Source organism: Amyelois transitella, chromosome 12 (genome assembly GCF_032362555.1).
Source record: "Amyelois transitella isolate CPQ chromosome 12, ilAmyTran1.1, whole genome shotgun sequence".
Lineage (NCBI taxonomy): Eukaryota > Metazoa > Arthropoda > Insecta > Lepidoptera > Pyralidae > Amyelois > Amyelois transitella.
The window spans coordinates 3,505,715-3,532,289 of record NC_083515.1 but is presented as its reverse complement, the minus strand read 5'-3'; the positions used below and the strand labels follow the sequence as shown (position 1 = coordinate 3,532,289).

Sequence of the window (26,575 nt, the reverse complement as noted above, 5' to 3'; positions counted from 1 at the left end):
AAAACGCGTGCAGACTCAGTAGAGAATTCCCTTTAATTGTTATAGCAATCTGGGGCATCCGATTTCGCAGTACCATAGGTATGGGAATTGTGTAGCACAGTTACCTCCAATAAAGCATGCTCGCCGCCATTAATATTTATGCTCCTTCTGAAAGAGAGCAGAGCGTATGTGAACTGAAAATTAAAATGTACAGATAACAAATCAATGGTAGACTTTGTAGGTAGGTATATAAAAAATAAATAAAACAGCAAAAAATGTACTTATTACATGTTCATGCTCCGTTTCTGAAGGGGTAGGTAGAGATATCTTTTCACTTAACGCGATCTCTGCACATTTTTTTTCGCTATCAAAACTTTAAATCAAAGATTCGGAAAATATGTAGTTTACTTAGAAAATCGTACAATTTTTATTTATTTGAACTTTATGGCACATAAAAAAGCAGTTAAAAGTTGTGGGATTTCTTCTATTTATAGTTCTATGACTTTACTGGAAAATAGTTTGACACCTAAACGCATTCTTGAATACAAAAGCATTACAGATTTAATCTTTAAGTCGCATTTTACTACGAAAAACGGAAAACTATAGTCTTTAAAAATGAAAGTTTATTGAAATCGGTAGGTAGTTTTTTAAAGTTTAGCAAAGAGTGAGAATATTTCATTCAGGGGTCTCACTCACACCATGTCCTTATTCCTAACGGAGAAGTTAGAGCTAATAATCTTGAAACTTGAAAACCACTTAAAGGGCTTTATTTTCTGTTTTGCTGACAGTACTTGGAAAGCTTTGTTGGACTAATGTGGACGGCGATTTGCATCTAAGTATGTCGCGGCTAGATTTTAGTGTTGCTATGGTCTGGAGTTACTGGATCGTGCGATTTTAAACAGAACTAATGAGGAAGTACTATTTCTACTGAAATATCTTTTTCTCTCATAATTTTTATCATCAATTTTAGCAGAATATAATTCGGTCAATTACGAGTCATGATTACGGTCCTATCATAAATATCTTAAAAAATAGACATAATCACAATAAATTATCATATATTGTTACAACAATTTTAATTGATATCAATTTACCCAGTTATTTACAAGTGTCGCTCAGACCTTATGAACATAACTGTTCAATAATCTGAACTCAGCTTGAAAGGGCGTTTACCACAAATTAACTATTTTTTAAAGACGTTGGTAGGTTGTTGGGGCTAATGGCAATATTAATAAAGGTGCGATTAAACATGTTCCCACTGCTACCAATTACATGGCTTCCACAAAGTAAAGGCTTGTTTATAGGCGGTCCATTTATAGGATAACGAGACGTTGAAAATTGAAAATACAAAAACTGGGCGGGTTTGCTTGTAAAAATCTTTATTCGAGATTTTAGCTTCACTTATTGAATACTTAGCGAGCTAGGAATTATGAAATATGTGTTTTATATTTAAGACTTATCAAGATAGATTGAGCCAAGTTCATAAGACTTATCAAGGCTTAAAAATTTGAGATTATTCTTGTAGGCAATTAGCTAGCAACCTGTCGCTATTGAATCTCAACACAGCTACTGACCGTGGACTTCCAGTCTTTACGAGATTGTTGGCTCTGTCTACCCCATAAGGGATAAAGTCTTGATTGCAGTGATTATATGTATGTATGTTTGTTCTTATCAAGATAAATGGAACTTTATTAAATAGACGACGTCCTGGTGAAAGATCAAGTTTCAGTACTTACCCTTAACAGACGACCTTGCATGTAGAGACAATATCTCCATACATAAAAGATATATGGAGTGATCATGATAGAAGAAAGTACTCTCTCCCTATCCCTTTGAGAAAGTGGCATGATTTGATTAATGCATGTATATGTTTTTAAACTTGCCTCTCTTATCTTCAATGATTAAGATAAATCAAGATTAAGTCATAAAAATCTTACCACAAAAAAGCAGATCCTCTGAGATTCGCTACGTTTATTTAAGTGAATTTATTGAATGATTCGTTGTGCCCAGACTACTGTTAGCCATTTCTTTCATGGCCAGGTTTAATATTAATGAGCGGTTAGGCAAAGTTTAATGAACTTTAAATGCAAGGCGTGAGTTAGGTGAACCGCATCGTTGCGATTATGACCATACAAGTAGTTACCCGCGCATTCGTCCGCGTGAACAAGGTATCCGAGATAGCTATCTCTTTGAGAGTTCTCAAAGGGCCGATTTTAACCGACTTACATACATATAATCACGACCTAGCGGGGTAGACAGAGAAAATAGTCTCGAAAAGAACGAAAGACTACGTTAAGCTGCACGGCTCAACTATGAAATTGAGATTCGGAGTTGTGACAGGTTACTAGACCATCGCCTAAGAGAATTCCAAGTTTGTAAGCCTATTCCTTAGTCGCCTTTTACGATATCAATGGGAAATAGTGATCCAATTATAAAGTGCAGATTACAAAGCAAAAAAGAAGAAATACGTTTTATGTGCTCTTGGCCAGTTGAGAACTATTTTTATTAATTTATACTTTAAGGTAGACTGTAAATGCGGATTTATTTCACATTCTTCGTCGCATCAGTCCGCAAACCGCAAGTAAAAAGTGGAATGCATAAATATCCACAATTTGCATAGCGACCTTTTTAGACCGAATTACTTATACTGCTAAAGCTATATAAAGTGTTTGCTTTTTGTGATAATTTTATAAAATTATCTACGGGCGATAAAAATAACAGAAATTTCGATAAGAACATCTACATGTATGCGATTGTAACCACAATTTATGTCAATACAAAAACATAATCCATACAGCTGCGAGCGGCCTTTCATGGCTGTTGACTTTGTCTACATACCATCACGCCAGTTTCCCATTGGGGTAGGCAGAGACTATGACTAGATTTCCACTTCTACTAGTCTACATTGATACGATCCTTATAGACCTCTCCCGCTTCCTCCACACTCATAAAACGTAATGAGTGTGGAGGTGTGTCTATATCATGCATATTCGACGATTACGGCTGCCGTGGTATAACTAAAATGCCGTTATCTGACATCAGGATTTTCACCTTTTTACCAGTAGAATAAGAAGAAAAAAATCCCTTTCGATCTGTATATACGACTTTTTGGTACCTTTAAGTCATAAATAGGCGTTCTCATTGATGAATGGCATCAGTTCAAATTTTTTACCGCATTTTTGACGTTTTACTTAAAACAAGGATTTGGCAGATAACGGCATTTTAGTTATACCAGGGCAGACGGGTACTCCTAACGTTTTTTATGAAATTCGAAATTTGGCCGGCCTGCCCTGTCCGACTTTTACAGTCAGCCCTGCCTTATAAATTCCTTTCTAGTCTCCAAGTCTCCTCATCCATTTCCTCAATATGTCCAAACCATCTCAACATACTCTTTTCAGTTTTGGTCACCACGTCCTCTTTCAATCCACACATTTCGACCTAAATAAAGGATAAAATCCTTATTATATATTTGCATGTATTTTTTTTCATTCCATATTGGATTAGGCATTTGTCTTCCATCTCATCTAATGGTAAGTGATGATGACGATGAAGATGTTACATGCCTTTTCAAGAGATACCCATTTATTCTTTTACTGATTGTTAATATATTCAGAATTAAATGCCGTGTGGTTCCCGGCACCAATATAAAAAGAACAGGACCATTCCATCTCTTTCCCATAGATGTCGTAAAAGGCTACTAAGAGATAGGCTTATAAACTTGGGATTCTTCTTATTGCGATGGGCTAGCAACATGTCACAATTGGAATCTCAATTCTAACATAAGGCCGAACAGCTGCACATGGCCAGTGTCAGTCTTTTTAGGCGGTTGGCTCTGTCTACCCCGCAAGGGATACAGACGTGATTATATGGATGGAAAGATTAATATCTCTCTACCGTTCAAAAGCAATGAATATCTAACAGTCATTTATTTTCCCTATTATAATTAACCATTTGAGACCGTCATAATTATTGTAAGAATTGGAATTATTTCTAATTAACTCCGAAATGTATGTAGCCAGCTATCGGAAAATATGATTTTCTGTGAAATACTAAGTTAATTAAGGGAAATCGAGAAAGCAAATTAAACGTGCAGCCGGCCCTTAATTGGTGATGGATTCTTCAATACTTTACATGTTAATTACCTATAAATTTCCACATAACTTCATAAACAAGAAGATGATCATGTCATAAAATTGACTGAAATTACTTTATTAAGGCAACGGTTTTGCATAATTTAATGGTTTTCATTTGGCACTCCTGGCATTAAATACAGCTAAGAACCACTTTTTTTAAGGGCCAACGAAAAAAATCTTAAATATGAAAAAAGTAACTAAAATTTTCATTTCATCAATATGTATGTATAAGGTATAGTCGTTGGAAAAAATACTCAACGTAACTCATCTTTAATATTGATAGGCATGTCGATAAAATAGTATAAATAACTACAATACTATCGATAATATCGACAATAGACTATTGACTACTTCGATATTTTATAAGTAATACAAGCTATTGAAAGCTGCTCTATAACTTTCATAATAATATTGAAATATTAAATGCATTGACCATTTAGTATGTAATAAATTTGCAAGGAGAAACATTTTGTATTGAATTAAATTTCTCTGTTTCGTGCAAATCATGTTAATTTATTATACTGAGATCTGATGTTTAATGGCCTTTTTATATCTTTCTGTATGGAATATTTCAGGTCTTTTTTATTTATTTTTTTCAAAAAAATAATACGGTATTTTTTGTATCAACGCCATTTTCAATTTCATTTCAATCTCCCGTAAAAAAAACACTTAATAAAATATTCAGAACGGAGACGAATAAAAGAGGAAGATACATAAAGAGCTCTGTCCAAGCAAGGGATATAGACGTTTTTATATGTATTGAGAATAACAGTTCGGCTCTTATTTTTTTCAGAGAATTTAATTTGGCACTAGATATATTTGTTTGTAGTCTTTTTTTAAATATCATGAGCCTTTACTTACGCTACTTGACAACGGCAATGTTAACCACTAGTACTTGCTACAAAGAGTCCTAAATAAGATTTGTTTTGCTCCATTATTCATTCGTGTTCACTGGCCATTTCATTAATCCTTTTTCGTCACCTCTTTAAAATACATCCTTATAAAGTCTACGGCACAACTTCTACAAACATTATTAATGCTATGCAGTCTGCATAGCCGTGAGCAGTTGTAAATTTAAGCCATGGATGGCTTAATTTTCTTAACAAATTAATAACTCTGATATTCTATTCATTCGCACCATTTTGATTGAAAATTAATTTGAAATTTACATGTTCAAACTTATTGCGGAATGTGTAACTGTCCCATTTTTTTATTATAGCGTCAGTAGTCAAACAGATATGTTACCCGAAGAAAATAGCGTAATGCACAAGTTTAGATTTTACCGGGACCTATGATACTTCTCTAAGTAATGTTTAATTACTAAATGTCATAAATGAAACGTCATTAACATTAGTTTGATTACTAACCGATACTATTATCACTTAGGGTAAACATCGTGTGGAAAACTGCACAATAAGGTAACTGAATATGTAGCCATATGTATACATTAGTACTTATTAGGTTCCCCTCAACGATTGCGGAGGTCTGACGGGAAAACGGGTCTTCGTGTAAAAATGGAGTTACCCAATACAGAATCACGTTTAAAAGACGCACCCCGAGTTCATTTCTTTAGGGATGAGGGTGTAACTGAGATTTACGCCATCAAGAAGAAGATTCAATGATACATATGGTCACGTCTATATCCCTTGTGGGGTAGACAGAGCCAACAGTCTTGAAAAGACTGATAGGCCACGCTCAGCTATTTGGCTTAATGATAGAATTGAGATTCAAATAGTGACGGGTTGCCAGCCCATCGCCTAAAAGAAGAATCACGAGTTTGTAAGTTTAGTCGCCTTTTACGACATCCATGGGAAAGAGATGGAGTGGTCCTATTCTTTTTTGTATATTTATTTACTACTATAACATAAGCAACTCCATAATTTTCTTTGCGAAGGGTAAGGCTCAGACGCGTCAAAAGCCTGGGTGGTCAGCTAGTTTACACTGAAGTGGACTCTGGTAATCAGAGCAAAGCAACACGGAAGCTATGCCGGGGCCTGAGGCCGGCGTTAGTGCCTACAGCCATGATTAGCGCATTCTGAACTGTTAGCGTGTAAGGCGCAGTCACAATAAAGTTCAAATATTGTTTACATTTTTTTACCGTCTTAATTAGAATTAATTACATATAAATACATAAAAAAATCATGACTCTTTCTCGGAGGGGTAGGCAGAATCCATATCTTTACACTTTCCACGATTCCTGCACAACTCCTTCGCTTCATTCACATTTATAACTCTCTTCATGCAAGCTCGTCGGTTCCGGGGGTACTCTTGACCTGACCTTTCGCCAAGGTGTCCTCTAATTATATTTTGAAATTAAATGGTGTTTTAGAGCATAAATTTCGAGTGAAATTGCAATTAATTTAGGAACTTTCAAGTGAATATTATTTGTGTCGGTCAGGATGTAACGGGGACTTACAGAAGGCCAGGCAGGAGTTAAAATAATGAACATTTTTCCAAGCCTCTGTTTACTATCTTTGATTTAAATTTTCAGTTTAAAGAGCTTATTAACTAAAGTTTCATTCCTATATCGCTATAAAAACAAATACTGGGCATGTATCAATTCAAAAGATATCACTACGATAAATTATCGTATAACCTTCAATATTAACAGATACACCATGTGCCATGTACTTCTAGCTAAACGTCCGGTACCAATAAATCTGTCTACGTCATCATAAAAAGCAAAATTCAATACATATAGAAAAGGCCGAAGTAAAATAGGACTTATAAAAGGGAAAAGTTAACTAATTTCCATTTCGATGAAACGTTGGAACGTTAACAGAACTTTACATTCCACTATTTATTGTCTGGTATGAACACGGCTCAACAATGCCATTGTCGGTGATTTGCGATTTTAATCTTTACGGCTAATGACATAAGCGCTGTTGATCGAGTTATGGGATTATTATCTCAATTATGCCAGTTGACGCTTCTTACTTTTCCCTATGGAGGATGCAAAGTACATGGGACCAACTGGTTTATCCAGCTTAGTACCATATTTATCAAATAAATATTATTAACAGCGATATAATTATGTGAATTAAGGTACATTATTATGATAAATATGCTGAGGATGGTAGTCTGCTTTATAGAATAGACGTTAATTTCTCCTGTTTGCCGTAAGGTTTCCGGCTAAATTGAATAATTGTGAGTGGAATGACGGGAATCTGAGGTAGATAATCTGTATCTTTTCCTGTGTATGACGAAAGAGACGACTGAAATATAAATACATTAGAAGCTTAATTATAAATTGCCAAAGCCGGTTGGTAACAGCAAGACAAGACGACAGATGATAACGGTATCATAAAAATAAAGGTGCTTTGGCAATTTTTAGTTATGTTACTTGTAAAAACTAATAAAAGGTTTGATATTTTTTTTTATACTATATCATGCTACCTTTGGTGGACCTTGAGCAATCATACTATTCTCTTAGAATTTCACCTCAAGCCCCTTCGACCATACTGTTAAAAGCATTCTGCAAAATTATCTCAATTTAGTCTGTCTTTATTAAGATATATTAATTTCTTTTTCAACTATTGGTTTCAACAGTATCAAATGACGAAACGATTAAGAAGTTAATTATACACCTATTCGGTTTGCCGGCTTGACAAATTGCTTTATTCAAATAAAAAGGAAATTACCAACTTCCTAAGTTTCACACTAGTCACTCGTGACCACACACAATAATCCGAAAGCAAACAGTGTTATATTGGTATAGCAAAAACAAATGTTGGCGAACCAATGTAGACACTAGATCGACCAGTTACATGTTAAACATAACCGCTTTACTTACGTAGAATTCGTAGAGGAGCGTCGGTGGTCGAATTGGTAAGGTGCCGGGTTAAAAATGCGTCTGGCGCAAAAAGGCACGGGTTCGCATTCCACCTCGGCCATGTACCAATGACTTTTTTCGAAGTTGTGTACATTTGTTTGAATACTAACCGATGCTCTTACGGTTAGGAAAAATATCGTGAGGAATCCTGCACATTCAGGCAACTGGGTTCGGTTCCCCCTGCAAAGGTTGTGGAGGTCAGATGGTAGTCGCTTCGTGTAAAAACCTGACTCACCTAATCCAGGATCCATGGTCAAAGGTATATCCCGGGCTCCTCTCTAGAATGGTGAGGATGCAACCGGGACACAAATTCAATTATTAAAGAATAGGTATTAAACATTTGCTATTTTTATTATTAAATTTTTTTCTCTGGCTGAGCGATGATAAATCTTAAGTTTAAACTAAAGTTTTTAAAGTTATTTACAAAAAAAAAAAACTTAAAATTTCATTTGTAACTTCTGGATATAATATCCCAACCATCTTGAATTATCTTTGTATTGATTACTTGTGGAATTGCGGAATGCCGATTATGTTTTTACTACGAAGTATTGTCAACATCGTTGAATTCCACCACGCAATTACTTATGGCCTAAGTTACTAGCTGTTGCATGTTTAGATATTTTTCTATCATCCATTATTGTTTTTTTGTAACATCAGTACTTACTGTACAAACGAAAGAACACAAAACTACAGTAAATTTGTATCACAAAATATACAAAAGCGGACTTATCCCATGTATTTCAGAAAGTTTGTTTGCGTATTTGTTTGTCCGTCTTTCTCGTTGAAACCACTGAACTGATATCTATGAAATCTAGCACACATTCTTACATATTTTGTGAATAACGTAGAAGGGTACTTTTCACGCGGAAAGCGGAGCCGCGAGCAATAAATAATTTTTTTTTACCTTTATATAACAATAACATATTAATCAATCTTCTGCAATTTTACCCCCGCTTTTATCCACACTTACGAACAAAGTTTGCACTCTTTCGAATAAAGTTTCCTCCTAACCTAATGTCAAGTCAATAAATAAGTCCTAAATAAGGTTATTTACACACGTTTCTGTGTCTTAAACATTCTAATCTCTCCACTTGTTACTGCAAAGTAAATTAATGAATCGTAAAATACTTTAATTGGCTTGACAGATCATGCAACATAAGGTACTGCGTATCTTATAACTGCTATTGTTTGTGTTGGTTGGATAAAACACAGTCGCCAGAAACAAAGTTTCAAGATATTCCTTGCTTTTTTGATATACGTTTGTTTTTTGTTTTTGATAATAAAATAATATTACGTTTAATAAAATACAGGAATACACCCGTGACTTTGCCTGCGTAGAAATAAATGGACTTTTCCACACAAAAGTCAATATTTATTAATCGCAGGCGAATAATATAGTCATTGTATTTGGTCTGAGACTATTTATGCCTTCCATGTTGCTGGTACCCAAAACCTTTTTGGATTCCTTGTGGTTCCCGGCACCAATAATAGAAAAAGGAATAGGACCACTTCATCTCTTTCCCGTGCATGTCGTAAAAGGCGTATATACTTGGGATTCCTCTTTTAGGCGATAGGCTAGCAACCTGCCTCTATTTGAATCTCAAGTCTATCATTAAGCCAAACAACTGAGCGTGGCCTTTCAGTCTTCTGATGACTGCTGGCTCTGTCTACTCCGCAGGGAATGTAGACGTGATTATATGATAAGTTATGTTAAAATAGTTAAATTTGCTTTGGAACAAAATATCAAAAATTATAGAACAGGGTTTACTTCTACGGTTTCCATATTTTGTGGTTTAAATGATAAGTCGGAATCTGAGATATTATGTGATTGTTCAACCATTGTAATTGGCTATCGATGACAATTCTTGTTTTTCAAATTAATTGAACCAATTAGTATGTAGGTACATTAAGTATACAATATTTATATGTTTTTAACGTTGAATAGAATTAGAAAAAGAGTTGAATAGATTCACGTAGACGGTGGCGACAACCGTCATGGTTATCTAGGGTCAAATTGGCAAGGAATGTAAACGGCATCCAACAGCAGACGTTGACATGCTGAGAAGGAGAGGTTCGTATATCGCTGTGTGGTTCCCGGCACCAATAAAAAAAAAGTCTTTTCAAGACTGTTGGGTCTGTCTACCCCGTGATAGACGTGACTATATGTATGTATGTAGTATCATTTAGATACGAGTACTTTGTAAACCTATACTTCTATACTAATATTATAAAGCTGAAGAGTTTGTTTGTTTGAACGCGCTAATCTCAGGAACTACTGGTTCGAATTGAAATATTATTTTTGCGTTGAATAGACAATTTATCGAGGAAGGCTTTGGGCTATATAACATCACGCTGTAACTATAAGGAACAAAGAAATAATGGAATATGTGAAAAAAATGGGGAAAATTATTAATCCTTGAGGGCTTCAATGACGCCCAAAATAACTATTCCAGGCGGACGAAGTCGCGGGCACAGCTAGTCTATTGTGACCTGAGCTTTGGCAACGTGTGACTGATTATATTTGTTATAGTTTTTAATTTATTGTCAAAACACCTAAACAAATGAATAACATGTCAACTAACGTTATCACAAAACGGTTCTCATACTATTTGTAGTGCCAAAGACATCAACGCTCTGTTAAGTCTACATGCTTGAACACATTTAGATTAATTAATTAATAATCATCGAATGCACAGTGATTACTCGAAAGCATATACCCGTTTCATGGTAAATAGGTTCGAATCAGGGTCACGGAGGTCAGAAGGTAATCGCGTTGTTTACTTTCCACACTAGTCATATGGTCCATGATTAGGACTTAGATTTAGGACGACCTGGCTCCATCCAAGACATGACTGGAATAAATTCTAGAAAGAGTTTCATCACATTACAGCAGAATATGGTTCTATATTAATGGTTAAGTGGAACTTTAAATGCTTGAAATAGATTTGGCACAGTTTCACAGATCAGTACCTCTTCTTCTTCTTCTTGGCTACATTATTTCCTCTATCGTAAGAGCAATATTCTAATCTTAATTTGTTCTCATGGCAAACGCATGTATCGATTTATCTAAAATACATACAAACATATAATCACGTCTATTTCCCTTTCGGGTTAGACAGAGCCAACAGTCTTGAAAAAACTGATAGGCCACGTTCAGCTGTTTGGCTTAATGATAGAATTGTGATTCAAATAATGACAGGTTGCTAGCCCATCGCCTGAAAGAAGAATCCCAAGTTTATAATCCTATCCATTAGTCGCCTTTTACGATATCCGTGGAAACGAAAAGGATGGTCATCTTTTTTTTTTAGTGCCGGGAAGCACACGGCAATTTATCTAGAATATTGAACTTAATTTCCTAGTTATTATTTTTTTAACATTGTTACAAGCTACTCGTGTTGTCACGTGCGTGCTAAGCCATAACTATTCAGTCAGCGTATTGTCAATTATATGCGACTGGAATTTTTTATTAGTTTCCAATATCCACGTTTAACGGTAGCACGGACATTGAAATGCGGAGTGTCTAGTTTTTTTACTTAAATGTACGGTGTTTTGTAGACTCTTGTAATTGTTTGTACACATTTAAACAAAGATCAGTGTTTGCTATACACTGTAGTGGTAATGTGCAGATATTTCCGTTAGAAAAATATTAATTTTTAAAAAAAGAAGGTAGGATGTTTTTCGACGCCCATTTCATTATAATATAACATACATACATATGGTCACGTCTATATCCCTTGCGGGGTAGACAGAGCCAACAGCCTTCAAAAAACTGAATGGCCACGTTCAGCTATTCGGCTTAACGATAGAATTGAGATTCAACTAGTGACAGGTTGCTAGCCCATCGCCTAAAAAAGAATCCCAAGTTTGTAAGCCTATCCCTTAGTCGCCTTTTACGACATCCATGGGAAAGATATGGAGTGGTCCTATTCTTTTTTGTATTGGTGCCGGGAGCCACACGGCACATTATAATATAAAGGTATTGTAATTGATAATTACTGAAAATGTAAGCCTATGACTAAGCAAAATACTTCCCTATTCTCATAATTATATCGCATTCGATGCATGAAACAAAATTTTAAAGACCTATCACGAAACTATTTTATGATGTTTCATATTAATATTTTTTTTTGCAATAACATGATTAGTGTCAATGTGATCTGTATGAAGCGAACAAGAAAGTCGCTTTACGTACTAAATATGATTTCTTTCACTTTGTACATGTTAGAAACTCGCAATTCATCTGAAAAGAGACAATAGATTAATTGTTTTGAGACACGATTTATCTAGTTTATTCTTTGCAAGTGTTAAATTTAATCCAACCACATTCACCAAAAAGGCAAATTGTTAACACAAACACAAGAAAAACAGAAGTTTATGAAGCTAGATATAAATGCCTTTGGATGATCGTAAAAGGCGACGAAGGGATAGGTTTATAAACTTAAGATTCTTTTTTAAATGATGGGCTAGCAACCTGTCACTATTTGAATCTCAATTCTATCATTAACCCAAACAGCTGAGTGTGGCCTGTCAGACTTTTCAAAACTGTTGGCTTTGTTTACCCCGCAAGGGGTATAGACGTGACTATATGTATGAGTATGTATTATATTTAAATTTATATTTAAACCGTAAAACACAGGCAATACTCAAATTTTTCAATTGGAGTGTTAAAGCTACTATTTTCACATACATGAGTTTCAATAATGATGCATATAAAAATTATCATATAACAAAAGCAAAGGATTTAAAAATCTCATATTCAAAAATGAGTTCAGGTCAGACGCAAGTAACTTTAACTAAGTTTAACTAAACATTTTCAAATAAACATTCAACATGTAAATTTCTGAATTTCAAGTTGACTGGAAGTGATTCCAATAATGCATAAACCTTCATGTGCACTGTTTCACATTTTGAAATATGCTCTTGAAGTGAACAATAGTTATTAACTTAGGCACTCCAACGTAAAGTGGATTTTCTTAGAAGAATCAGTAATAAATTTCTTAGAATAAAATTAAACAGGCCTGGTACCGGTATTACTGGATCATGGAAGACAAGTCTGCATTATCAAAGCCGCCAATTATAAGGACACTCTTTGTGGTAAATGGTCGCCATTTACGGCCATTTGTAGTGATGTCCAATATTACGTGCTGTAATTGATTCCTTACCCGTCGCCTTTATTTCCTCTTGAGAATAAATTTTATTGAATTCTGTTCATTCAAATAATATAAAATGTCGCTAATGCTTTATTTATCACTGATAAAGACCCACTGATAATTTGTTAATCTACTTCCAAAAATTTGTGTAACTACAATATAAAGTAATAATCAATTACAAGTACCCACTATGACTTAAAAATAAACTGTACATCAAATAATTTAGACGTAGTAGTACGCTTGTCTGTGACACCAGAGGTCCCGGATTCGAATCCCGGTAAGGGCATGATGAGGAAAGAACTTTTTCTGATTGGCCTGGGTTGGATGTTTATCTATATAAGTATTTATTAAAAAATATAGGATCGTTGTGTTAGTACCTCGTAACACAAGTCTCGAACTTACTTCGAGGCTAACTCAATATGTGTAATTTGTCCTGTATATTTTTATAATAAATTTATATTAAAATAATAGATAATGAAAACGTCACTGATTTTGTATTTGAATTATTGTTTTACAATTAAATGCCCAATCAAGATTACGTTTCAAACAATAGTTAGAGCTAGCAAACCCAATTGGTTAGATCGGATGCCAACATTAAATTCATTAAGCAAATATTTTAAACAAACAGAAATTCTGCCGTACCGGTCGTAATACGGTTGAATGCGTACTGAGAATCTGCTTTTATATTTTCCTTGAAGAGGCAAGCCGTTAGATTTAATATCAAAACGCAATAGTTTTATGAATGTAATAGAGTATGTCCGTGGTTCCACCCGCGTAATGTGAAAAATCTCGTTCATATCCCTTCCTATGAGAATTTCTGGAAATCAAATCTTAAATCTTTAGACCCACCGCTTTGGGTTTTGCTTTGAAAGCCTCACCACGTTAAATTTCATTCCACTGTACTAAACCACTCTAACAATGCCCATTTTTTTAAATTACGAGCTGTTTATCGCAAATCCTATGGATAGTCTTCTCCCGGGATGTAAGGTAGGTACCTAATGTTCTTCTCAGTGCTCCTAATAGCCTAGTGCGTTGTCATTTCGAGACTATTGGCTGTCCCGCAAGGGATGTAGACGTGACAATGTGTATTTATGTGATCTATTTCTAGTTATGTACCTACCAATTATATCATTCATTATTAGATAAGCACAGAACTACATCTCGTCAAAATAACTGTAGTAAACTGAGATGCTATTCTGGTTAACAAGCGTCCTTGTTACTGTAGACACCTGTTATGCCAATTGACAAGGAAATATTCAGCAGACTTCGCGAGATATTGTGGGAATGTTAGTGATTGAATCTAGCGAATTCAGCAGGGAATCGCAATTTGGCTGCTTCTAATTAAGGAACATGTACTTAAATTTTTCTTCGTCTACGTTGAGTCCTCATGACTGAGAGTCGTGACCACCAGCAACTTCTTTTCTCACAAAGACAGCTGGGTCGTGTGCCTGCTCCATAGCCTTCGGATGTTGATGCGCGATACAATCCAGAGCATGTACGTCTAGGTTGTCATTTCTGACCTCTTCGGCTTGGAACAAGATGAAACAAAACAAGCTTTTCTATGTCGCGATACTTCTAAAGTTATCACAAGATCGATAAATAAATAATAATAAGAAATAAATAAATGAAAAATACTAAATGAAATGGAATAATGAATAAAACAAAACTGTTTAGTACACGCCTGCCACCCTTTTTATCATATCTTCTGGCTAAGGTCTGCTAGAAGAGATTTTAGAAATAAGCAGAACCGATATTTGGTGGGCCTAGATTGATGTGTGGGCGGTGGCCCAGGTATCTCAAGACCTGAACTGCGTGTACTATTGTTTCTTGTACTTTACCTTTTCTGAGTAGATATAATCACTTCAACAAAATAATATAAGCAATTCATGTGCAAGTAAGTATATGTCTGAACATCACCGCTACGATATAATAACGTCATCTTTTTACAGGGAGAGCTATCACATAAAACAGTTAGGCTTAGACGATAATAAATAAAAAGTGATTTTAATCATAGGCCGGCTAGCTTTGCGATCTTTCGCGGCGATAAACATCTTATTAACTTGAGCTTATCCTACAATGTCGATTTGCTTGCCTAAGGCATGCCTTGGCTTCTATTAGGTAAATCCTGTTTCGCAGTTATGATGAGACGTGCATACCATCACGTCTTTATCCCTCGTTACTAGAGCAGACCAATTTCTTTCCGCACCGCTTCCGTCGGGCCCAAGAAAAAGACCTATGAATCTTGGCTAGACGTCGCGAACGATGATATGCGAGCCGATGGACTTAAATCCGAGGACGTCGAAAGCAGGATGAAGTGGAGAAAGCAAATTTAAAGGCTGACCCCGGGCCCCGAAGCGCTTCTGTGAAGGGTGTAACCGGGAACACGCAGAGATGAGAGAGAGAGAGAGAGACTAGAGTAGGCTGTGGGTTTGTTGATGAATCAGAAATAGTGGTAGATTCTTTGCCCATCGTCTATTTAATAGAATGACTAGCGTCTTTTACCGGTACAGTCTGCATGAAAAGAGAAGAATCTGGTTCATTTTTAAGCAATATGGTATTAAACCTTAATACTGCCGACTGATATTGTAAACATATACTTAGGTATATCTTCTAATTAAAAAAAGGGACAATGACTGATTGTTTAACTGAAAAATTATGGAACACTGATGGGATTTGGCGATTTTCGCTTGTGGCGACACCACAAGCGTGTAAACTCTATTTTGTAATGTCAGTTGCAAACAAAACTAAACACTAATATGTGGTCAAATTTTGACAATTTTGTGATATATTAGACTTATATTATGGTGCAATAAAGAGTTTTATCTATCTATCAATCTAAATAGTTGGAACAGATGCTAAGAGCCTCATTTTATGCCATAACTTCATACAGTATCCTTAGTCCTTCTTTGTACTTCACACTGTAGGTATATGTGAGCAAATTTCATGGAGATCTGGTCTGTGGATTTAACATGAAAGACAAACATTACAATCCCCAGACACGCTTTCACATTTTTATTATTCATTCATTCATTCATATAGTTACGTCTATATCCCTTGCTGGGTAGGCAGAGCCTACCTACCGAAGAGACTGATAGGCCACGTTCAGATGTTTGGCTTTATGATAAAATTGAGATTCAAATAGTGACAGGTTGCTAGCCCATCGCTTAAAAAAGAATCCCAAGTTTATAAGCCTATCTCTTAGTCGCCTCTTACAAAATCCACGGGAAATGAGATGGAGTGGTCCTATTCTTTTTTATATTGGTGCCGGGAAACACAACACGGCAATTTTTATTATAAGTATTGGTAAAGAAATCATGTTTTACTGAACCTGATAGACAATAAAGTTTTTATATGTATCATTACTACCTGTTGTGAACTTCCAGGTTTTCAACAGACGATCAAAGGAGATAATAAATCAATGAGCCTTATTCAGGATAGATTCTTGAAGCAGCTGCTTAGAACTACCTTTTATAGACAAAGTGTACGACACATGTGAGAAAAACCTTCCTTGTAGAATTCGCTATCGGCATTTCAAAGCAATAATCACAGATAATGGCATTTTAATAGAATCTTTCCTACAAATGGATTAACTTCTTTTTTGTTATAGGTGTTTCTACATATATGTTTTTCATTGATCATTTTCACTGTTGATTTTTTTATATAATGTTAAATAGAAATGGAAAAATAATCCTTCCTACTATCTTCCTAATATCATAAAAGCGAAAGTTTGTAAGGATGGGTGTGTGTGCTTGTAACGGAACATACCAATCGGGATAAAACTACTATTTGAATCTCAAATCTATAATTAAGCAAAACAGTTAAACGTGACCTATCAGTCTTTCTGTCTACCCCACAAGACGTGATTATATGTATGTTTGTATGTATAAACATTTCACACAAAACAATATATATAGTTCACATTAAGCATGATACAATAAAAGCTACACAAAATACAACAGCAAAAATTTTAATCTTGGTACGAGTATATCTTAGTCTCAGTCAAAACTAAAACGCTAAACTGACTACCAAGTTGATAAATTCCTTTCAACTAACCATAACTCTTTATTTACAGATATAAAGACGCAGAACATACAGTGCCACAGCGCGTTGGAACGAGGTGAGTAAAAAACGGCACGAGTACCAGCCGACGATATTATTGATGGTATGATGTTAGATTGAAACTGTTATCGAGTACAGACATTTTATGTAATACGTTAAGAAATGACGCGGTGTATGTCTTGTCTTATTCAGTCGCGTATAAATTCCACATTCTTACCATACATTTCGTTAAAGCATAGGTACTATTAATATTTATTATTATGTGGTTGTAATTATAATGTGTGCTATAGTTATAATAAGCTATATTGTGCAATATATTTCTATAACTGCGTCGTCCTGGTAAAGGGTCAGGTCAAAAGTACCCGAAACCGCCGAGCTTGCATGAAGAGAGTTATGAATGTGGATGAAGCGAAGGAAGTATGCAGAGATCGTGGCAAGTGGAAAGGGGTAGTCTCTGCCTACCCCTCCGGGAAAGAGGCGTGATTTTATGTTTGTATGTATGTATATTTCTATAACAACAACTAAAGCTATCAAATCTACGGTTAAGAAAAAAAAATTGTTTAACCACTTAAATTTTTCATAATAAATGTCACATGTAGTGCATCAAATTTGACACATATAAAATAGTATTCTTCTCTTTATCTTGGCGTTACATCCTAACTTTCTGGGGAGAAACTCAGGATGAGTCTTTTGACCATAATCATGAATTGGGTAAGACAAGTTTTTACACGAAGCAAGTCGTTACCTTACTACACATATTGAATTATTGTAATAACTGCACTTTCCCTTAGTCGTCTTTTACTACGTCTATGAGAAAGAGATGGGGTGATCCTATTCTATTAAACTGCCGGGATCCGCACAAAGTCTTGGTGCAACTCACACTTCCTAGAAAATGATGTTGATTTCACACTCGGATCGCTCTTTGCATAAAGTCATTATAAACTCACATAGTCTCAGAAATTTAGTACAGTAAAGATTTTCACATTTTCTTCCTGCAATTTATTTTTATTGTTTTGATTTAAACTAGATTAATTGGTAATAATGGTATATTTTATACATTAGTGCTAAGCTCCTTAAGTATCGACTGATATTGGCAAGAAAGTAGCATTGTTCATCTTCTGAGACCTAAAAATATCTGGTCAGTAACAAAACAAACAGAAAAGACTGATAGATCTATATAATTGGAGAGAAACAGAATAACCATTGCGAATTGATAAGTTATACGCAAGGTCGCTACCGTGAGGCTATAAGGGCGTACGCAGACAGGCTATTACCACGTCGATAGGTTTAAGACATTAAGACTTGTGTACACATTTGGCCAACTGATGGTCCAATGTTATAGAATCATTACCGACATTGGATACATTGGCTTATTTCGCGCGCCAACATCGAAACGCTTGTAAATGTTTGCCCAACATTTGTCTGGGACTTTGGCCAGTAATTGGTCAATGTGCATAACCGCCTTAAGCCGTTTAGCCCCAGGCTAAGACTGCGTAGCTTGTTTATCAAGAATTCGCATTCTCGATAATGTCTTCAGAGCTAGTCTCAATTTTGTGGTGAGCCATATATATTCAAAATGAATCAATGAGATTATAAAATGAGTTCGGATTATTTCAAAGCTGAATACTAGATAAAAAGTTGCTATATCAAGTGTTATTGTTGTTACATACACAATTCCAGTGCCTATTTACTTGACAAAAGCTAATTTAAAGTTAGGCACCTTCTTGGAATAAAAAATGGTTTTCAACATATAAATTACTATACACACATACAGAAATATAATCATATCTTTATCCCTTATTAGGTAGACAAAGCCAACAGTCTTAAAAAAACTGAAAGGCTATGATCGGCTTTATTGCTTGATGACGGAATTGGGCTTCAAATAGTTTAAGTTTGTCCGTAATTTATACGCATTTGTTTACTACAAAATAATTGTCGCTGCTAATTTGCTCTTGTAATTTATTTGTCAAAGTTTACGCTTTAATTTGCTCATTAGGGAATTAATGTACGGCGTAAATTGTTTATACAGGAATCCAACACAGATGCCATTTTGCAAGATAACTAAGTAATGTTTACGATGTTTTAACGGAGTTCGTCGGTGGAAGATGTAAAAGATTTTTAAGGTCGTGTGGTTAATAAGTACTTTATATTTTTAATATCAGAAATATATGTCAGATCTGAATACGATAACGGAATAACTTTTAATGCTCACATTTGTATTTGATTATCCTAAATATGTCTGTATGATTAGAGATCATAAATTAATATGTTTTAGTGCTTTTAAAAGGAGTTTTCGAGTGAAGCTAGCAGCTGAGTATACGTAATCGATGCTTAAGAAAGAAAAAGATAAAGTGCTTTTAAACTACGTTTAAAAAAATATTTTTCCCTGATGGAGTTTATAAAAAGTAAAGAATTGAATTTTAAGATTTAGTCAGTTTTTGTCAGTTTTGAAAAAGTTATACGGAGATCCATCTTTTCCTGTAGATTCGAAAATGTGTCAAATTAACTTGATAACCCAGGTCACGGAGGTCATAAGATAGTCACTTTCACGCTCTCTCCAAGCTTCTCTTTAAGGAGGACAGACTAGTACTTATAAACCAAGAGACTGATGATTGGACAAACTCAAAAGGTTTTATACATACATACGTATATTATGTCTATAGCCCTTGCGGGGTAGACAGAGCCAATAGCCTTAAAAATACTGAAAGACAACGTTCAGCTGTATGGCTTAATGATGACATTGAGATTAAAATAGTGACAGGTTGCCAGCCCATCACCGACAAGAAGTATCCCAAGTTTATTAGCTCTTCCCTTAGTCGCCTTTTACTAAATTCATAGGAAGATATGGAGTGGTCCTATTCTAAAGTGCTGGGAACCACAAGGCAAAGGTTAAATAGTAATCGTATTTAAGTCGTTAATGGGTGTACTATGCTTCTGTCCTACTTTCTATGTGTTAATACTAAGGAGAAGAGCTGTTAATGACTGTAATTATTGTTTTACCGTCTATATGATGGCTAAGACAATGTTCACATGAATAGTGATCGAGTACCTACCTAAGTCCTCCAACAATTGCTTATTGAATATTAAATTTGTCACTGTTATTATAAGTTATAGCAAATTTTTGCTACAGAAATAATTTTTTTGTCATGATGAAAGCATTTAAAAACAAAAGCTTTGCCGAAATTTTGTATAATTTTTTTTTTATTATTATAACCTAATATATAACTATATTAATTTGCTTTCCTGCTTATGTAAAATGTAATCATAGATATACTTATGCAAACTAATACTCATATTATAAATGTGGAAGTGTGTGTGTTTGTTATCCTTTCACGTCAAAACTTTTTAACCAATCTCCATTTAATTTTGAATATATATAATAATAATATGTAGTGTGGAGTACGGAGAAAGGACATTAAATTTAAAATAATAAAATTTTATTTATTTCAAAAATTACTGTTCAATTTGCTACTTACATAAATGTAATTATATATTATGTTTCATATGAATATTTTTTGGAAAATAAATAAAACATAGGGTATATTTCGTGCGTGCCGAGCAGCTGCTTAGTCCTTGATAATTATAGCAAATAAACAAAGTAAAGTAACTCTTGTTAGTGTATTATATCTCAGCTTTATTTGATACTATTTAGTTTCATCCATTTTGAGCTGAATAGTGAGACTATTATACCGTATATGTCGTACTCTCATTACTAAAGACAGGCTTTAGGTGTTGGAATTCGCGTAAAAAGAATGACGATTTAATTCAATTTCCTGTAGAAATTGTATCCCTTTTTATATATATAAGTTAAGTATGCCTGTCACTCCATCTCTTTCCCGTGGATATCGTAAAAGGCGTTTAAGGGAATATGAGCATTAGTGACCGCAGTGTCTCTTGATTCTGGACTATGTTGTCATTCTTCCCACCTTCAGCTTATTCCCTTAATCGCCTCTTACGATACCCACAGGTATATATAGGATGGTGCCATTCTACTCTGCCGGCACCACACGACCAACTACCATACGATCTCCTCGTATACAAGACTAAATTATATGTATGTAATAGCATTACTAATCTTAATTACACTTACTACGTATAAAACGCATAATTAACACCACTTTCTTCGTGTAACAATATACATGGAAATCGTGATAAACTTAAGATCCTACTTAATATAGCCAGGTTATTATAATGCGAATTAGTACGAAAACCGCAGATTCGTGGTCGATAACTTTCTCATACTAGGAAACAAATGTATTACATCTTAATCTGGTTTTAATTGTACAAGTTTTTGGCACTGATACTTATCTGTAAATTTTGTTTTATAAACATTATCATCTGTTTCATCTCGTAAATTGGTAAGGAGATTTAGTGTAATTGCTTAACAAATAGATAGACACCTTATCTATTTAAATTTGTTGGTTTTTTTGCGGCCCTCTTTCAATTTTGATGCCTTATAATACGATTAACTTTCTGATAACGGAATGAGTAATGGATACGTGCTTAAGCATGTATAAATATACAGTAATTAAAAAGCGATTTGGTTACTTTTTTAAACAATTACAAAATAATCTGAGGTTTATTTCGATAATAAAAAACAAAACAGAATTAACTTTGGTTTTCAGACATTTCAAGACTGTCGGCTCAGTCTACCGAATCAAGACGTGTAATATGTATGTAAAACTGGAATTCAATAATTTATCGTAGCCATTAGTAAGTTGACCCACTTATATACTGTATCTTATGGTTTACAAGACAAAAATTACGGTATACAGCGATTAAAATTGTAATTGTACATTGCATACGCTCACCGTTTGGTCGGCGCCATCTTGATTAAGTTATTAAGCAATTAACCAGACATTATACTGGCATCATGTCTATAAATTAATAATAATAACATCTCGTATCGGGTAATCGTCGTATAGTTTACATGGTAATATTTTAACTGCAGTGAAAATTACAAATGGATTTTTTTTTACTTTCTCGTGTCGATGATGCCAGCTTAATTTCTTTGACCCAGTGTGGAAAGACTTACGGATTCTACTTGAAAACAAACAAAAATGTATATGCAAGTAACGTTTTATGTTATAATCCAATCGTTTTAACACCATGTCGAAATTCTTTAACACAATTGAAATGACAAATTTTAATTAAAACAATTTGAAGTTGCAGTTAGATATAAATATTATTGATTTACCAGGAAACGAACTATTTTAGAGTCAACTGTACCATGCTTTTACAAGCAATAAATAATAAGTCGGTTAGGTGTGAAATATTGCGGAATATAAATCAAAAGAAAGTCACGAAGAAGAAATTTGTCATGACTTCTAATAAGACATATGTATTTGTTCCGCAAAATGATTATTTTAGAGCGCATATCCTAACGCTAAGACTTCTTTCTCACCTTAATGAGGTGCGCCTTATGACCAAGTTCCTTGATTTGGTAAGTCCAGTTTTTTTAACACGAAGCGGCTCCCGTTTGACCCCGGCAACCTTTGGTGTCCTAACTCATATTGGGCAACTTATCGAAACATAACTTTATTTAAGAATATTTAAAATTATTATTTCCATTTTATTCACCTTTTTTTTCTTCAGTAATGCTTTTCAACCAGCATTGTATACAACATAGAGCGTGGAAAACTGAACCTCGTACAATTCAGTTAAACAAAAAGCTTGTTTCATTAATAAAACGTGTTATTAAAATTCATTAAACTTGTGTACGTTATAAACCTAAAGATCATTAATACCACCGTTAATTACAAACTACTTTCGCATCCCTTGAACTGCATTAATTTCCAGTATCAGATGCCAAATTTCTAACATAATGGGCTATTGTTATGTTATCTACTCCAATCTTGATATAATCTGTTGTAAGGTGAGAAGCGTGAGCATCTTGGTACTTTACCTACATACGTAAAGTACCTGAGTCAGACAGACGAAACTGAAGTCATAACACAAATATACAAGTAGCTTAACTGTGTCATTTGGATAAGAGTATAATTTTAAAAGTTTTAGAGCTACTTTTTCAATTGACAGATAAAAAAAAGATTAATTGAAAAAGAGGGAAAAATAAAAGTACTGTAGTAAAGTATCAATGGCGTTTTCTTAGTGCATATTAGTTTTGATATTGGCCGCATTGTGTGTTACCTTTGAGATAACTTTTATCCGCCTATTGTAAAATTAGACGTTTGATCTGACGACACTTTTTACAAATTTAAACACGGTTGTCATATTGAATGAGTATTGTCATATTTATTGTCATATCTGAAAAAAAGATTCGTTTTTGAGATCTTACTATTTTAGTCGAAAATTATGTTCCATAAATTAAAGCGTTTAGTCCCAGTATTAGCTTTTGGCAAAACCTCTTATAAGCAAGACATTGTATTCTGAAAAGTAGATGAACTATCTAATGATTAAATTTGTTAGTAAAGTGCGGGCAATGGGTAACGGCAAATTTTTATTGTTTTATTGATCATCTATAAATGTTGAAAATTATCTAGCGGCCGAGAACGCAGTTGCGACGACGCAATGATATATGAAAGAATTTCGTTTGTATTAAAAAAAATACAGTAAGTAGTAGCAAAAAGACACCGTTAAATAACTAGGTGTGATATAAGTAGTGGTTTAAGCGTCATATTATGAAGTTATGCTACTGTTCAACACTTGCTATGATGGAACAGCCAGGAGGCATCATTTCCGAGGAATAGTTAACAAGGAGGCTTGGATGCCGTGATGAAAGGCAAAACATCACAGAAATAATTCCCTCTTAATACTGAGAATAGGTGGAAATTTTTTTTTTCGAAATTATCTGGTCTGTAATGATGAAAATAGGTAGTAGGTTAGTACGTGTAGTATTTACACTTTTTGTTACCAAATTCTTCAATGAATCTATTTAATTGGAATTATTGTATACGTATGTTGGTGACGTTGATTTAAGGCAAAAACTGATGATTACTTTGATGAGCGCCTAAAATGATTTAAGATTATCTTTATTAAGTACATAGGTACATTATTTACAAAGTAAATGCATAACTTATTGAAATTTAAATAAATCGTTCTAACACTTAAAATCCTAAACTTAAAATCAACTTAAATCAAAATAAAATAACTATGTCGATTTTGACTGTACATAAATTTGTTTATCTTAAGTGTTGGCACAGTCAAAACTGATATTAATACATTCAGTCGTTTAGGACAACAAACCAAAAAGGTAAGATACAAGTAACATAAACAAGAGATATACGAAAAACTAGAGAAAAAGTTTAATAGAATCATCCACCATGCTTATCTATATCGATTTAGTGTTGTGAAAAAGATATCTAAAGATACCTGCACAAAATGAACGAAAGTGAAAGATCGCCAGTATTCATAATTCTATTTATATTCTGAACTGCATAGTTAATCACGTTTATCAATCATAAATCTATTAATAATGAAGCTTTTTCGTTGATTGAGTGATTGAAAGACGGACAGACAACGGTTAACTTAAACGAAATGGCTATTGAAAGGCTAAATATCTGAAAGATATCAGGTAACACTATATAAAAGAAGGTATTTTACATTTAGATATCGTGGTATTTCGTGTGTTAGAATTTTTACGATTTTATTTAAAGACCGTTGAATGGTTTTTGTCACCAATTTTTATATATCATTCGCTCTTTCAACTTTTTTAACTCGTTCACGAGAGCGAAGTCGTAGCGAAGCCCGTAAAGATGGCAGCGACAATGCAACTAAGTATTTATTCTTTGTATTCAATTACCTAGTTAAGGTAAATAAAATTATCATAAAAAATATTCCGAAATACCTGCGAAGTTAATAAAACAACGTCTATACAAACGTTAATGATATTTTAAAGCACATCAATTCTAAAATTAGAATAACAACTTTCTTATTACCAAATATTGTAACCATCATTTTAAATTACACGCATCTTATGCAAGTACATACATAATAGTGCTTTAAAAAGAGAATGAGCGTTACTAATTGCTGGCTGTTTTAAGATCCATTACCAAATAACGGTAACAAAAGTAACATTGAATGACGTACAACTCTTAATTTTGATGAATGAACTAAACTTTTTTTTAAATATCTAAGCCTGTCAAAACAAACTGACGAGCGCCAGTGCTAAATGGCTTTAATTTTAATTACGTGTTACTCATTCAATTTTCACTTCGAAATAGCTGTAGTAAGTAGAAAGTTAATGAAAAAATAAAAGGTGCGCGTCAATATTCCCATGAAATTAATTCGTGCAGGGAATGGGGGCAAGTTAAATACAATGAACAATTATAGATAACATGTTCACCAAAATTAACCAGGGTAACATTAAATATATAATATTTTGGGAATAATCTCATCTTATAAATAACATTTGCAATGCATTTGTTATCTACATATAATAATAAGTGAATTGTGTTATCTACGAAAATTTATGTGAATGACACCTTATTGGTTAAAAGAATTTGGCAGGTTTATTGACTGAAACCAACTTGCTTTGGAAATTTTTGATGAACATATTAAAAGAGCGTTTGCTTGTTTACATAATCCTAAGTGGCGACTTTTAAAACTATAAACAATATTTACAAAATTTTAAAAGACATGATATGTTTAAACTTAAACATAGGTAATTCTTTTTCTTCCTAACTAGATAATTTGATTTTGATTATAATTCGACTTGAGACAATACAGTTTACATGACATTGTATCAAGTTATGAATTGAAGAATGATTCTATGTAAAATTCTTTGCAGATTCACTGCCGTGCATATAAACTGTGTTAATAGCGACCACACATCACGTTCTGACTATAAAACATGGCGCCAAATTGGATGTTGCACCGTACTAGCCTTTCACGAGCAAAGTCACAAATATATATCTTTGATCAAACATACATATACATACATACATATAATCACGTCTATATCCCTTGAGGGGTAGACAGAGCTAACAGTCTTGAAAATACTGATAGGCCACGTTCAGCTGTTTGGCTTTATGATAGAGATGAGATCCAAATAGGGACAGTCTGGGACAGGCTATCCCAACGCCTAAAAGAAGAATCTCAAGTTAATAAGAACAAGAATTTTTCAATCATCCGTCTCTCCTATTGAATACCTTTAATACAAATTCTTCTAAATCGCTTCACTCTTGGCTAGCTGTCTGGCTTTATGATAGGGTTGAGATCCAAATAGTGACATGTTGCTAGCCCATCGCCTAAAAGAAAAATCTCAAGTTAATAAGAACAAGAATTTTTCAAACATCCGTCTCTCCTATTGAATACCTTTAATACAAACTCTTCTGAGTCGCTTCACTCTTGGCTAGTCGTGGCTGTCAAGTCTAGTGGTAAGTTAAACTATTTTCACCAATCTTCCTAAAAGGCCGCTTTGTATACGCTCAAGTATACAAATGCATCCGCTATAATGTTGAATT

The 26,575-nt window shown here is 34.2% G+C and overlaps 1 protein-coding gene across 1 annotated transcript in view; it reads left to right on the top strand.

Annotated features, from left to right (window-relative positions):
- LOC106142397 (uncharacterized) overlaps positions 1 to 26,575 on the top strand; it is an 89,604-nt gene that overhangs the window by 14,563 nt on the left and 48,466 nt on the right. The window contains exon 2 of the mRNA XM_013344144.2: positions 17,167 to 17,211. The gene's annotated coding sequence lies outside the window, so the exon portion shown is untranslated. The remainder of the gene's footprint in view (positions 1 to 17,166; positions 17,212 to 26,575) is intronic.